Source organism: Ailuropoda melanoleuca, chromosome 6 (genome assembly GCF_002007445.2).
Source record: "Ailuropoda melanoleuca isolate Jingjing chromosome 6, ASM200744v2, whole genome shotgun sequence".
NCBI classification, from domain to species: Eukaryota; Metazoa; Chordata; class Mammalia; order Carnivora; family Ursidae; genus Ailuropoda; species Ailuropoda melanoleuca.
The window spans coordinates 51,327,497-51,341,487 of record NC_048223.1 but is presented as its reverse complement, the minus strand read 5'-3'; the positions used below and the strand labels follow the sequence as shown (position 1 = coordinate 51,341,487).

Below are 13,991 nucleotides of genomic sequence, written 5' to 3'. Positions count from 1 at the left end.
GACATACAGATGCCCAACAGATACATGAAAAGATGTTTAAAATCATTCATCATCAGGGAAATGCAAATCAAAACACAATGAGATGTATCACCTATGTACCTGTCAGAATGGCTACTATCAAAAACAGAAATAACAAATGTTACTGAGGATGTGGAGAGAAGGGAACCCTCGTTGCGCTTTCGGTGGTAATGTAAATTGGTGCAGCCACTGCAGGTTCTGCAAAAAATTAAATTAAATTAAAACGAACTATCATATGATCCAGTAATTCCCCTTCTGGGTATTTATCTGAAGAAATTGAAAAACCCCAATTTGAAGAGATATCTGCATCCCTGTCTTTACTGCAGCATTGTCTTCAGTAGCCTAGATATGGAAGCAACCTACGTGCCCATCAGTAAATGAATGGATAAAGGAGATTTGTTTACGTGTATGCATGCGCGTGCGTGCGTGCACACATACACACATACACATGGGACTATTTCTCCGCCATAAAAAAAATTTGCCATTTGCTTACGATATGAATAGGCCTTGGGAGTTTTATGCTAAGGAAAATAAGTCAAAGACAAACACTGTATGATTTTACTTACATGTAGAATCTAAAATATAAAACTGAACGCACAAAACAAAATGGAAACAGACTCCTAGGTAAAAGAAACAAATTATTGATTACCAGCAGGGTGGGGGTTGGGGGGATGGGAGAAATAGGCGAAGGGGATTCAGAGGTCAACTGCCAGTTATAAATAAGTCATGGGATATAATGGACGGCATAGAGAATATAGTCAAGAATATTGTTATAACTTTGTATGGTAACAGGGTAACTAGATTTAGTGTGGGAATCATTTCATAATGTAGGAGAATATTGAATCACTATGATGTACACCAAAAAAAAAACCAAAACAGCAAGAAAAAAAAATTGGATTGTGGTTAATCAGTTAAGCCACAGAACTTGAGGAAACTGATAAATCCAGAAATGTCTTCTGGTGAATGACGGGAAAGAATTTGCAGGTGTTGGAATAAACCTTCTCTAGATGCCCTTACACAAATTTGGAGGTGTTGAGGGATATGCGTTCCTTACTGACTGTGGGAAAGGAAAGTTGAAACTGTTGATATGGGTCTTTCATTACTAATTCATAAATTGGAGAGGTTGTTTTGAAATCACCCAAGTCCTAGTAACAGGAAAATAATTCTCCTCCTCCTTGTGTGGTGACTGGGAGTGTGACTTGGGAAAGTCTGTTTGAATCAGTAACTCCCTGTGGAGACACTTCAACTGATTGAGAGCTATTTCATGCCCTTTTTACTTTCATGAGGGAAAGACCACTGTTTAAAAAGCTTGCTATTGGAGAACTCTTAAGAAATAAAACCGATGGAACAGCAGATTTAGGGCACCTAGAGTTATTCATCCTGATTTGTGTACCTGCTATTACATCGGTAGCAATGGCATATCCCAGTTATCAGCGTTCTAATGATGACCTTGACTCACGAGGATCATGTGAAATTTGGTTCTGGGGATTGTTGTTAAAAAAAACTAGGAAAGAATCCAAGAAATATATTTAAAGAAGGTGTTTAGGATACAATGTGGATGAAAACAAGTTACAAAATAGTATGCATATACGTCCTTCATTTGGTAAAACCAACCATGTTTCCAAAATTTATGGCAAACCTGAGTAACTCTTATAAGAAAATAAATTTTATTAGAATTTGGAGGAAAACCTAAGTCTCCACAAAGCAGTGACTTGACCATCTTTCATAATAGGAGGGGGCGGGGCAAAGGTGTTGAAGAATATTTTAATAGTTTAGTAGCCTGGAAATGTCCATATATTGTGACCAGAAAAATAATTGTTAAACCGTGTGTATAGTCCTGAACTTATAAAACAAATGAATTTATTAAATAAGTACATAAAAAGTATATATAAAAAGTATACACAATATACAAAAATATGCAAGAAATATTCAAAAATTATACCGAAGGGTAAAAAGTTTTCATTTAACTCTGTATATACATTAGTGGATCAGAGATTCCTGTCTTCCTCAAAAAGGACTGGAAAGAAGTATTTCAAAGTGGTGAGTGCTCCTGATCAAGGGCCAGGGTTATTGGTCATTTTTCTTGTCTGTGCATATTTTTGTTTTCTGATGGCATTCAGAGAACATCTAGGGGCTCCTGGGTGGCGTAGTCGGTTAAGCGTCTGACTCTTGGTTTCAGCTCAGGTCTGATCTCAGGGTTGTGAGATCGAGCCCAACATGGGGCTCCGCTTGGGTTTCTCTTTCTCTCTCCCTCTGCCCTTCCCCCCAAGCTCACTCTCGCTCTCTCCCTCCCTCTCTCTAATGTAATAAATAAATGAATGAATGAATGAATGAACAAATAAATCTGTTAAGAAAAAGAACATCTAGTATTTTTCCAAACGGGAAAGGTAGAAAAGCTGTAATGCATTAACAGAGATTTTCACCTACTAAAAGAGAAGAAATTCAGCCCAGAAAGTCACTTTTCTTTGATCTGGTCAGCTAAGCCTCATTATATTGTTTGATAACTGAGCCATTTGAGGATTTTTGTCTTAACCTGGGCCTCCTAAGGGAGGTGCTGCTTTGTAGCCTGTGGTCATTAGACTTCAGTGATGCAAACTTAAGACACCAGGGCTGTGAGTGGTTGTTCAGGTGCTCAGGTTACCCCCAGGGGGTGAGGCCCCCTGTGGTCTCTGTATATGGCTGGCCTGGATGGACACTTAGCCTTTGGCTGAGGAATACACTCAGTAGAAGAAACTCAAGAGCCAAGCTGAGTGAATCATTTTCACTAGGATACGGATTTCCAAGCTGTGCTCTTTGGGGTTCTGAGAAGCAAGAGATAGTGCATCACCGCAGCCTTTTCTTGGAGAGTCTCTGTGTGCCTTAGCATTTTCAGGGTTCTGAGAAATTCTGGAGCAAAGAAACAGACCATTGCAGCCAGAGAAGGGTATTTAGTGGAATTCCACTGACATTTAGGAGTGGAGAGCCGGCGGGATGGGCCCTGATGGAAAGAGTAGGCACTGAAGAGGAGGATATTTTTCTGGTCAAGGGGGTGCCTGTACAGATCTGGGAGTGACCTAAAAGTTTTGAGTTCTCCATACCTAAGGATGTGGTTTCAAGGGGGTAGTTTTCCATGTGCATGAAGCTTTCAGTGGTTTCCCCAACACGTTGTGGTAGCCTTGAAAAGTGTGTTTAAATCACGTTTTGTAAATTACATAAATAAATTCCTATTTTAAGTCTTAGTAGGAGACTTGTTATGTGCAGGAATCTTTGTGATTTCTACTGTGTAAATCCTATGTGTAATGTATTTTCATGCGTCAGGGTTATTTATATCGAGAAGCCATTGACTTTTAGTTCATGGGTTTTCTTACAGCATTTAGAAAAATGAATGACACAATTAACCTCCTATTCACTGTGTCTATAAAGTGGAATCATTTGGCCCTGTTTTCTGCTTGATGTCTGAAGTTCTTTGTTTAAAGTAGAGAACCCCAGACCCCTGTTTTGGGGAGTTTAAAGGCTCTGAGAATTAAATAATCATGGCTACGTGCATGTGCCTTGCTTTGCTAATATTGCTGGGCAGCTCTTTACCTCAGAAAACTTCAGCGCGAGGGCAACAGATTAGAACGAAGATTATTTTTTTCTGAATAAATGGAGTTGCTTCACTTTTAGGTTGTGTGTTCTGTCTTCATTGCATAGCTCTGGCTGTAATTTTAGCTATGTTTTTACACACACACACACACAATTGCACACACACATGCACACACACCATCTACTACATGCATTGACTTAGATTTTGTTTATATTATATCCATTAAGAAGTGGATGCATGATGTACGTATATGCAATTGGAATTCAAGGCTTCACGTCACTTGTCACGTACTGATGTACATAACAGACCGAGAATGTAATTTGTTTTACTGGAGAAATTACCTTGATGGCATTGACATTTGTATATGACCCCTGTATCACTTTGTCCGAATTGTAAGGATCTGGCTTCCAAATAGCATGGACCAGTTACTTCGTAGCCTAGTGAGTTATTCTGTTACTAGTTACTGTGAATACTTTTCTAGATGTTTATTTTTTAAAAAGATTTTATTTTTATTTGAGAGACAGAGAAAGCGAGAGAGCAGCAGAGGGAGAAGGAGAGGGGGAAGCAGGCTACCTGATGCGGGGCTCGATCCCAGGATGCTGAGATCATGACCTGAGCTTGAAGGCAGATGCTTAACGGACTGAGTCACCCAGGGGTCCCTTTTCTAGATGTTTATAATGGAACAATGTTTAAAATGGATCATCACTGCTAAAGAATAATTTTCAAAAAGTTAAAAATGTGTTTCATCTAGATGTAAAATGAACATGTAGTTTTTTTAACTCAATGAGGAAATTAAAGGAAAATCTCAGGAACTGGGAAAAAAGGGAATGATTTTATTAATAGATAACAAAACTGGTTAGAAAAAGAGCAGTACAAAGTACTGTTTTGGGTTATCTTTTCTTTCTGGCAGAAGTCAAGTCTTACTTGCGTTGCTGTGGACAAGATTATTTGGAACTCCTGCCAGTTGTAGAGAGTTGTGAATTGGACGGTGGGTCAGAGGCTCATAGCCCTGTCGACTGGGATTACCCCCAGCGGACCCACTGCGCAATGTCTAACATGCCATTGAAGGGATGCCTAGGAACTTCTCTTGTTCCTTTCAAAGTCTTGGACATTTTTTTCTGACATAATTCTAAAACTACTTTTTGAGCAATTTCATTGGTTGAATGCTTATAGTTTTAGACCCTGAGACAAATGCCCTTCTAATTTGTTAAAAGCTGTGTGACAAGATAGGTATTTAAGATAGGTATTTGGATTTCCAGTGTCTGGTTTTAGTACCATGTCCCCCCACTGCTACCCCATCCCAGTGGAATATTGAAAATATGGTTAAGGTGGTAGCACTATTTCTGATATAAATATTCTCGCTAATGACTAAGCAAATACTACTCTCTCTGCTTCTTAGTTTCTTTAAGGGAAAGGTGGGGCATTGTATCATTGGGTATTTTAAATGAAAAACAGAGCAACTGAAAACAGCATGAAAAATTCCAATACTCTTTGTATATACAGCCAAAATGGGACAGCCTGGAAAGTGGCACCTTTTAGGAAGTTTTATAGAAAAATTTATTAATTCCAGTTAATCGGATGAGAAGTCATCATATGACAGTGCAGATAGTAAAGAATGTTTCCCGCGCTGCCCGCACACTGCCTCCAGTAGAGCCCTCCTTGGTCGGAAAGGGGCCTGTTGATTCGCCAGGTGCTGCCTGTGCTGAGGTTAAAGGCCACAAAGAACTTAGAGACCCTTGTCCAAAGTGGCCTTATTTTCTAGCTGAGAAACCTGCAGTCCAGAGGAGTGAGGAACTCGAATAAACCTGCATTTCCTTAAGAAGGGGCGTCAGGTTCTTTACCAAGTGATGTGAGCTGTTCGATCTAAAAGAGGGTGATTTTGGGGCACCTAGATGGTACGGTTGGTTGAGCGTCTGTCTTAGGCTGGGGTCATGATCTCAGGGTCCTGGGATGGAGCCCCATGTCCAGCTCCCTGCTCAGCGGGGAGTCTGCTTCTGCTCTGCCCCTCCCCCCTCCCCACTGTTCGTGCTGTCTCTCAAATAGATAAATCTTAAAAAAAAAAAATAAAAGGTGGTTTTGTTCCACCTGCACGCATCTATAGCACGTCCTTCCCCACAAGTTTAACGTCTGTAACCATCATGAGCTCTGCCGGCGGTGATCTGCTGGTTGTGGAAACCGGGGCAGGCTCACCCCGGGACGGTCTGCACGTCCCATGACAGACTTGGCCCAGGGCACTTGCCCAGACTCTAAGCGGTCCTCTTGGCCTTGTACCCCACCGTCTCTCTAGTGACTTCCTTCAGGGTTTCTGGAGTCCAGGTTTTGAGGCAGACATCTGATTGGCTGGCCCCATCTTTTTAGGTTCCTGGCCAGCCTATGAGCGGCTGCCTTGTGGTCAGGTGTTCTTGCAGGTCCAATCTGCTGTGGCTATGTGTATGGAGCTGTATCACGTGGCAGAGTCCCCGGAAGTCGGGGCGGGGGGGATGCGCAGACGCCCTGATGCGGGCCCGCCCACATCCGCTTTGAGGGAAGTGGCTGATTCTCAGCGGGAAGCTTTCCCCATAATCTGGTTTGGAACTGGAGTTAATAGGTTTATCTGTTTCTATATTGGAGTAGATTGGGGATTTCTTCTTAGTCCATCTTGTGTTCTTATCAGTCAGCTCAATTTTGCTTCTTTTGGGAACAGGAAAGACCGCTTCCGTGACTGGCAGTTTGTCGCGGCGGCTTGCTTTGCCGGTCCCTGCTGAAGTTTCTTCTGAAGTCCTAATGCTACTTCAGAATGTTTAAAAAGGAAATTAGAATGTTCTCATTGTTCTGAGTTCCTTTAATTTTCATTAAATATTTATTCTCAATATCTAAAAAGAAACAAGATTCTAAAGGCAAGGCATTCGGATTTGTTTTTCAAGTGTGTTTATGCAGTTGCTGGCCTGCATATGCTCCGTGTTTGGGATACTGATGCTGCGGGCCGGGTCCCCCGGGACCAGTCAGGAGGGCCCCTGGCTGCCCGCAGGATAGAAATCACACACCAGCCAGCAGGGTTTATTGAAGGTATAGCGAGAGTGCAGGTTTAGACAGAGACTCAGAAAGGAGAAGAGGGAGTCCGGTCCTAGCTTGGGGTCTGGGGTTTTGTGGAGGATCGTGGTCTGTTGTACGTGTCCCCTCAGGCATCCAGGAACCGTGAGAACAAAGACGAGGGCCCACGTGTTACTCCTTGGAGCCAGGGGTCTTGGCATGGAGTCTAGCTCTGTGGCTGGAATTCGCATATGACAACTTTCCTGGTCCTTCCGTAGATGTATCTGTTCTTGAGAAATCACTGACTCCTGGCCCCTCACGAGGAGGACATGCACTATTTGCACTACGCTGCGTGTGTAAAGTGGGGGTGCAAGTTCTAGAAGCAGGCAAAGGAGCAAAGGGCAGGTTTTCGTGGAGTCCTTCAGTTCCTCCATGTCAGTATGACATAACCTCTGCTTATGAGACTTTCTGACTAGTTGGGGAGATGGTGTTTCAAAGGGAGGCTTTTGGGACCACAGTGGATGAGACCTTGTTGAGATAGTTTTTTAAAAGGATTATAGCTTTTGATCCTTACATAATTAAAACTTTTCTTGATAGTGACAAACAACTGCGTAAAGATGGTTTTAATGAAAGGTAAATTATAGTCAGGTATTAGATGGGAGTAATTACCAATCCAGAATTTACTAGGTGCACATGTGATATTTTGAGAACAATGCTTTTGCTAAGTAAAAGAAAGATCATGTGGAAAATTCCTGTATTATTGTAAATATGTTGATTTTCGTTGTTCTCTCTAAGCCTGGTGGTGGGCATGATTGAAAGTGAGGGAGCAGGGAGCGGAAGGACATTAGAGGGAACTGCAGAGTCAAACATTTAACAACGAACAGATCTTTTGAAGATGGGTCGTACTCCAGTTTTGAAAATGATGACTCAGAGAGCAAAGTAAAGGTGGGTGAACTGACCTGAGAAATTTGATTTGAGGAAAACACGATAGGATTTTGTGGGTGATTATCGATGTCTGCCTCAGGTACTGAGAGTGTGATAGGCTCTTGCCCTCAAGGAGCTGTGCTTAAGTAACATTTGAGGAAGATTCTGTTGGCACATCTTTGGGCAGCATTTTAGTAACCACCAGACCCCCATCCAATAAAGCAGGGCAGGGCTTTGGTGATACCAGGACCTGCCGTGTCAGAAAATTCTTTCTTCATTTTGTGAGTGTCTGAGCACAAGTTCTACACACCCGAGACTCTCCTGGGCAGCTTTCGAGAGGGAAAATCGGGATATTTTCTGTCCTGGGTGGGAGCAGGAGTATCCAAAGATTTAATTAATGTAAAAAATATTCCTTTTGTTTGAAAGACCCTTTTCTGTGTCCCAGTTACTACACCCCCGTAGTAGTAGTAACAAGAAGACATTCGTCAGTCTCACAGGCTGGTTTCAGGGATTAGAACAAGATGCGTGGAATGGCCGGAAATGTGGCCTGGCCCCAGGTGGGGAAGCGCTTGTGTCGGTTGATGTTATTTGCCTCCCTGGTATCACTTGGCGCACAGAAGTGTAAATAGTGGTATGGGTTTTCCTTCTGGCTGAACTGTGTGAGCTCCTTCAGAGAAGCTGCTCTTGGATCTCCCTGTGATCCCATTCAGGAAAGGTTTGCTGAATGCTGGGAGAAAAGGTACTTTCCTTCTTCCTTCTGAGGAAGACACTTACCTCCTCTTTGGGGAAGGGGAGGAGGGGTGATTTTAGCCTGAGGTCACACTCAGGTCTTCAAGGATTAGCTTCTGGGCGGTAGTGACCATTTTGCTTTGTTCCCATTAATTTCCCCCATCACTTCCTGGAGTATGGTTGCTTTCACTCTTTGTCATCTTTTGGAATGACTAGCACTTGTATTTCTCTAAAAATGCTCCCCCCCCCGCCCCCATCAAATGCTCTCCTTTGGCTTCCACATTTTAGTGGGTTGCAGTTTGCAGGCCTGTCCTTTTCTTCCAGATGAACCTGTTCCTCCAAGCTCCCCTATTCAAATGCACTTTACAGAAGAGAAGAAAAGGGAAAGCCCTTTGAGAGGCAAGTTGGGAAGTTGCCAGGGTAGTTAATGGATGATTTTTTTGTGGTTTGTGTTTTCTTTTACACTCCAGTGAATGGCTCAGAGACAGAGCTCCGGCTTCCCGGGAAAAAGTAGGGATGCGGTGCAGTGAGGGGCAGATGAAGGCCTTCCTGGAGTGTAATCCCACGTTGTTCTCCCTGGTGAAGAGGGTGATGCCAGCCACCAGCAGAAGGCAGCCTGGCGGGGTCTGCAGGTGCCTGAGGCACCTTCTGGTTACGTAAACTTGACTGGATGCCTGGGGCCGGCACTGCCCCTGAATCCCTCCCTCCTGAGAGACTGCTGAGGTTCTTCTCCAGGCCGAGAAACCGTGCAATTAAACTGTGTGTGTTGAGCGTTAGAGATTAGGAAGAAAGCACTACTTTGTACTTTGGATTTTGTAGTCTCAGACCAAGATTTATTTGCTGTTTATGAGTGAGACTGAGAAAAACTGTGATGGTCTTTACTATTCTAATAAAGTGTAATTTTAATGGAAAAATGTAATAAAAGTAGAAGAGTATAATTAAATTGATCTTGTGCTGTTACTGGTCTCTGTATTATTCTTGTCTAATTACACACCATCTTTCCCCTGAGAAGAAACAACTGAATTATAATGACAGAGTTTGGGCCGGGGCTGCCAACCTCGAAGCGTGCCCGCTGCCGTTTCCGGTCACGTGTCTGTGGTGGACAATGGCAGGTGATTTCAGCGTTGTCTCCGCAGGTTGTCCCGTGGGCAGCATCTTTCTCCCAGTCTCTCAGGCTGGCCTCCAAGATGGAGCCGCTCCAGGAGGAAGTGATAAGCTTGAGAGGACTGGCCCTGCAAATACAAGCCTCTAAAGTGGGAGCTGGCCATGCCTTGCAGAATGTCATGAATTTGAATCTTTTCCTTCCTCAGCCTTGCTTCTTTGAGCCTTCTGCTCCAGTGTGGTTTTTCTCGAGAGCAGGTCAGCAGTAGGAAACACATAAGGTGTGTCTTGCCACCCAGCATTAGTGAATAAGGGAAGGCTACCTTATTCTGTCCCCTCTCCCCCCGGTATTCATCTGCCTGTCACTGCGTTAATGTCTGCGAAGATTCTTGTCTTACTACACTCCGTCTCAACTGAAGGTTAGAGCCACAGCCCTACCTGTGTAATTTGGATAATTCCCCCCCCCCCACCAGATGCTTTACTGAGCAAGGTGAGCACAGTTACGTGGCTTACTCACAAGTCCCAGAAAGAACCCCCCCATCCTGGTGTTTCTTCAGGGCATGTGTCTGTGTGGAATGAAGCCTACAGCTCTGTTGTGCACTCCTTGCGCCGGATCCCATATGCAGAAGTTCCCCCGAGAGTTCTCAGCCGCTTGAACCATTAGCTTCTCTATAATAAAGAGTCCCTCCAGGCCTATTTTTGTTTCTGTCCTCAAGCTGCTTGCTATCAAGACATTACCCCATCTCACAGGAGGAGGGCATGCCCGTACCCTTTACTCAGGACATATCAGAAGCAATTTGAAACCAGGAAATAGTGAAAGAATCATTAAGTGATTTTGAATTGAACAGCAGGCTTAGTTGCTTTCATCTGGGAGCCAGAACTGTGCTGTGTCTTTGGTACCTTGTAGACTTAATGGGAACTCTTTCCTTCTTCCTCGCACTGTGACCTTGGACAGGTTTGCAAGCTTGGACAAGCTACCTAATCTCTCTGGGTCCAGGGTCTGCGTTGATTGACTGGGGATCCTAAGGCCTTCCCGCTTTGCAGGGTTCTCCTAGGATTAAATGTAAAGGCATTTAATTCGTTTATGTATGGTGTCTGCCGGTCCTAGCTATTGTCGTTGACATTATTTGTGCTTCCCAGTGAGAGTGCAGGAAGGCCCTTTGAGCGACATGCCTGTAGGCGAGTACCTCCCAGAAAGTCTTATACCCAGTCTTCTTGGATGTTGTCTTTCCTCTGCCTCTTCAAGTAGCAGCACAGAAAATTCTCCTTTTGAACTGTGTTCCCTGCTTTTTGAAAGTATCTATGATTGAAATAAATATTCATGCAGGTATGGCATGTCGTTTGAAGGCTGCATTACCCTAGGTTTCTCGGTAATTTTCTGGTGGCGATTTGCCTCTGCATCTGTGACTTTTTTCTGATGGACATCATGTTCTTTTGATTTCCCCCGCTGCAGTGGGAAAAGCATACAGAGCATAAAACAAATTAACATGACAGAAATTATACCTTGTGAAGTGTATGGATTTCTTTTGAAACTTCTCCTTTGAGGCACAGAAAGATAAGTGCGCCTACTTTACAAGTGACAGAACTAGTCAACTTTTTGGTAGTTCAGAAGACTTTCGTGGACTGTGAATTACTTGGTTTTTTCCCTTTAAATGATTCATGAGCAGGAACCATACAATATACTCTGTATCTGAGTAGCCTGGCCTTTTTTCTGTGAACATTTTCCTTTTGGTTTTCTGGTGTCTCCAGCCCTGCATAGAAGCCGTGAAGAGGTATGGCTTTGGGGGCGCCTGGGTGGCTCAATTGGTTAAGCATCTCCCTTCAGCTCAGGTTATGATCTCAGGGTCCTGGGATCGAGCCCCATGCTTAGGGGGGAGTCTGCTTCTCCCTCTCCCTCTGCTGCTCCCCCTGCTTGTGCTCTCTCTCTCTCAAAGAAATAAAATCTTTAGAAAAAAAAGGGAGGAATAGTTTTGCCTCCCCTGCTGTTAAGCTTGGGGAATCGCCCTTACTCTGAGACGCAGCATCCTTCTCTGTCTGCAGGCTTCAGAGCAATTGGAAGATCAAATGAGTTGATGTGTCAGTACCTTAGTCTAGTTTTTAGCACAGACTCGTTTGGTTATTACCTGTTTTTTCACAGGTGTGTTTTTGTACCTATAGAAAGGAGATCCAATCTCCCACCTCCCTTCCCTCAGCTCCCCTTCCTTCATCTAACTGCCAGAGGGACATTCATCTATTTATATCATAAAATAGCTTCTGTGTCCTACAGTCTCTAGATCTTGCAGGTTGACCTCAAACAACCATCCAGTCAGCCAAAACATTGTCCTCAGTCGTGTCCACATCTTTCTGAGATAGTATCTCCTTGTAGTTAGTGACTACTTGCTTCTCTCTTCCCAAAGCATTTTATTTTGGTCCAGATACAGGGATTCATGGACTCTCAGGCAGATGCCTAGATAACAGTACCTTGCCCAGCAGGCAAAACTAATGTGTGGTATTTGAAAGTCAGGGCGACAGTGACCTTTGGGGAGAGCGGTGGCTGCATGTGTGTGTTCGCTTTAGGTAAATTAAGTGAGCCACTCAAGATTTTTGTATTTTTCTGTATGCGGGTAATACAGATGTTAATTAATTTTTTAAAAAGGTAACTTCTGGGCGCCTGGGTGGCTCAGTCGGTTAAGTGTCTGCCTTCAGCTCAGGTCATGATCTCAGGGTCCTCGGATTGAGCCCTGGTCCGGCTCCCTGCTTCTCTGTCTGCCTCTGCCCCTTCCCCTGCTCGTGTGCATGCTCCCTCTCTCTCTCTCTCTCTCTGAAATAAATAAATAATCTTAAGAAAATGAAAAGGTAATTTTTCCCTCTTTCTGCAGATACCATAATTCACACATGTAGTGGAAGGGCGATAGCTCTTTCTTAATGAAATTCAGTGAGGAAGCGAGTCTAAGCCTCTGAGGGGGCATGTGTCCAAGACGACTTAGAAGCCCTTTGATCATACACATTTGCATATAGATGGTCTGTAGATGGTCCGCTTGCTAGTGTTGTATTTGGTAAAAAATGAAGATTTAAACAGGTTGCTATCCTTTTACCCTGTAGTTGTAATTCTTATAGTTTGAAAAATAATTCATTCTTGCTTCTTTATCTTTCTCTGTATCAACAATTAGCAAATTATTTGCCTGACTGGAGAAGAGATCATTTATATAAGTGTATGATTTAAACCTCATGCTTTACCATCAGGTATACAAGGCGTACATCAGGTGTGCAAGCATTTAGTAGCCATGGATTTGCGTGCTTCCTTCTGTGTGGCTTTGCCTGATGAGGTTGACTCTGTACCGTGACAGCCAGAAATCAGTTGGGAAGTGGGAAAGAACAGTTTTTGCTGTGGATAGAGAACAAGAAGTAAACAGTAGTTACCCTGGATTTTAGGTTTTTTTCTTAGAAACAGCTCATTTTCTTATATGCAGTTCATTACATTTTAATTTACTTATTTTCTTCTAGGTTGGAAGGAAGATTGATGCAGACAAAAGCAACATGATTCAGGTAAATGGATTTTTAATTTCTTTATGTACCTGCTATGCTTGGTTTCTGTTTCCCATGTTTTCCCACTGGGAAGAATTAAAAAAACCCCAATTTTTGTGGCCAAGTTGAATATATAAAGAATGTTTTGGGTATGTAGAGGTAATAGCCAAATGCTTACTTACACCATTTAATTAATTTAGTCACATATTGTATATTTAATAATCATGTATTTCTATCACACAGCATTATAACTCATGCTGTTTCCTACCTCAGAGTAATTTTCTTCCCAGTCGTTACACACGTATCTGACGTCAGCGTCTCTGTTATTGGTCACATTTTTGAAGCACCCAGTAGCATGTTCCAGAACACGTTACCGTTTTAGTTGTTTGCAGTGCAGCACACTTGGAATCCGTGTGTGGTGCTATAATTGGAAGTTTTACTCCAGGCTGTAAGTAACCATGTGCCCAGTGTGAGGACAGCTGTTATTTTGGAGATCTCCACCGGGTGACGGTTTTAGGTTGGCTTTGTTAAATATTCTTGCTTGCTTGCATCTATTCATTCATGTATTTCATTTGTTTTGAGGTAATTACATGCACATTGTTTATAGTCGAAATAATACTATAACAGGGATGCTTGGGTGGTTCAGTTGGTTAAGTGTCTGACTTGATTTCGGCTCAGATCATGATCTCGGGGTTGGGAGATTGGGCCCCGCGTCGGGCTCCTCGCGCAGTGCGGAGTCTGCTTGGGTTCTCTCTCCCCCTCTCCCTCTGCTTCATGTCCTGCTCATGTTCTTTCTCTCTCAAATAAATAAATAAATCTTTAAAAGAAAGCATAATCCTATAACAGCCACCCTCTGTTGTTCCTTCGGTGCCAATACTCCTTTGCCCAGAAGAGCCCTTTCCAGCTCTTTTCCTTATATTCTCTCGCATTTGCCTATTTCCAAATAGTACACCATATGCTGTAAGTGCCGTTTATTGGTCTCTTTTAAAATTTTAGACTTACATATTGATTTCCTGCTAAGGGTTTAGCACTCAGTATGTGCTGCTGCCTCCTGTCTCCATTTCGTGGGTTTCCTCATGTTATACTGTGTGGATACATTAATGTTTAATGTTTGCTTTATTATGACTGTGTTTTGTTTCTG

General features: G+C 43.1%; 1 protein-coding gene across 7 annotated transcripts in view; it reads left to right on the top strand.

The window, feature by feature from the left end:
• The window catches only part of SGMS1 (sphingomyelin synthase 1), a 262,265-nt gene that overhangs the window by 105,476 nt on the left and 142,798 nt on the right, over positions 1-13,991 (top strand). For all 7 annotated transcript variants that reach the window (XM_034662373.1, XM_034662374.1, XM_019794256.2 and 4 more), the window contains one exon: positions 12,830-12,871. The gene's annotated coding sequence lies outside the window, so the exon portion shown is untranslated. The remainder of the gene's footprint in view (positions 1-12,829; positions 12,872-13,991) is intronic.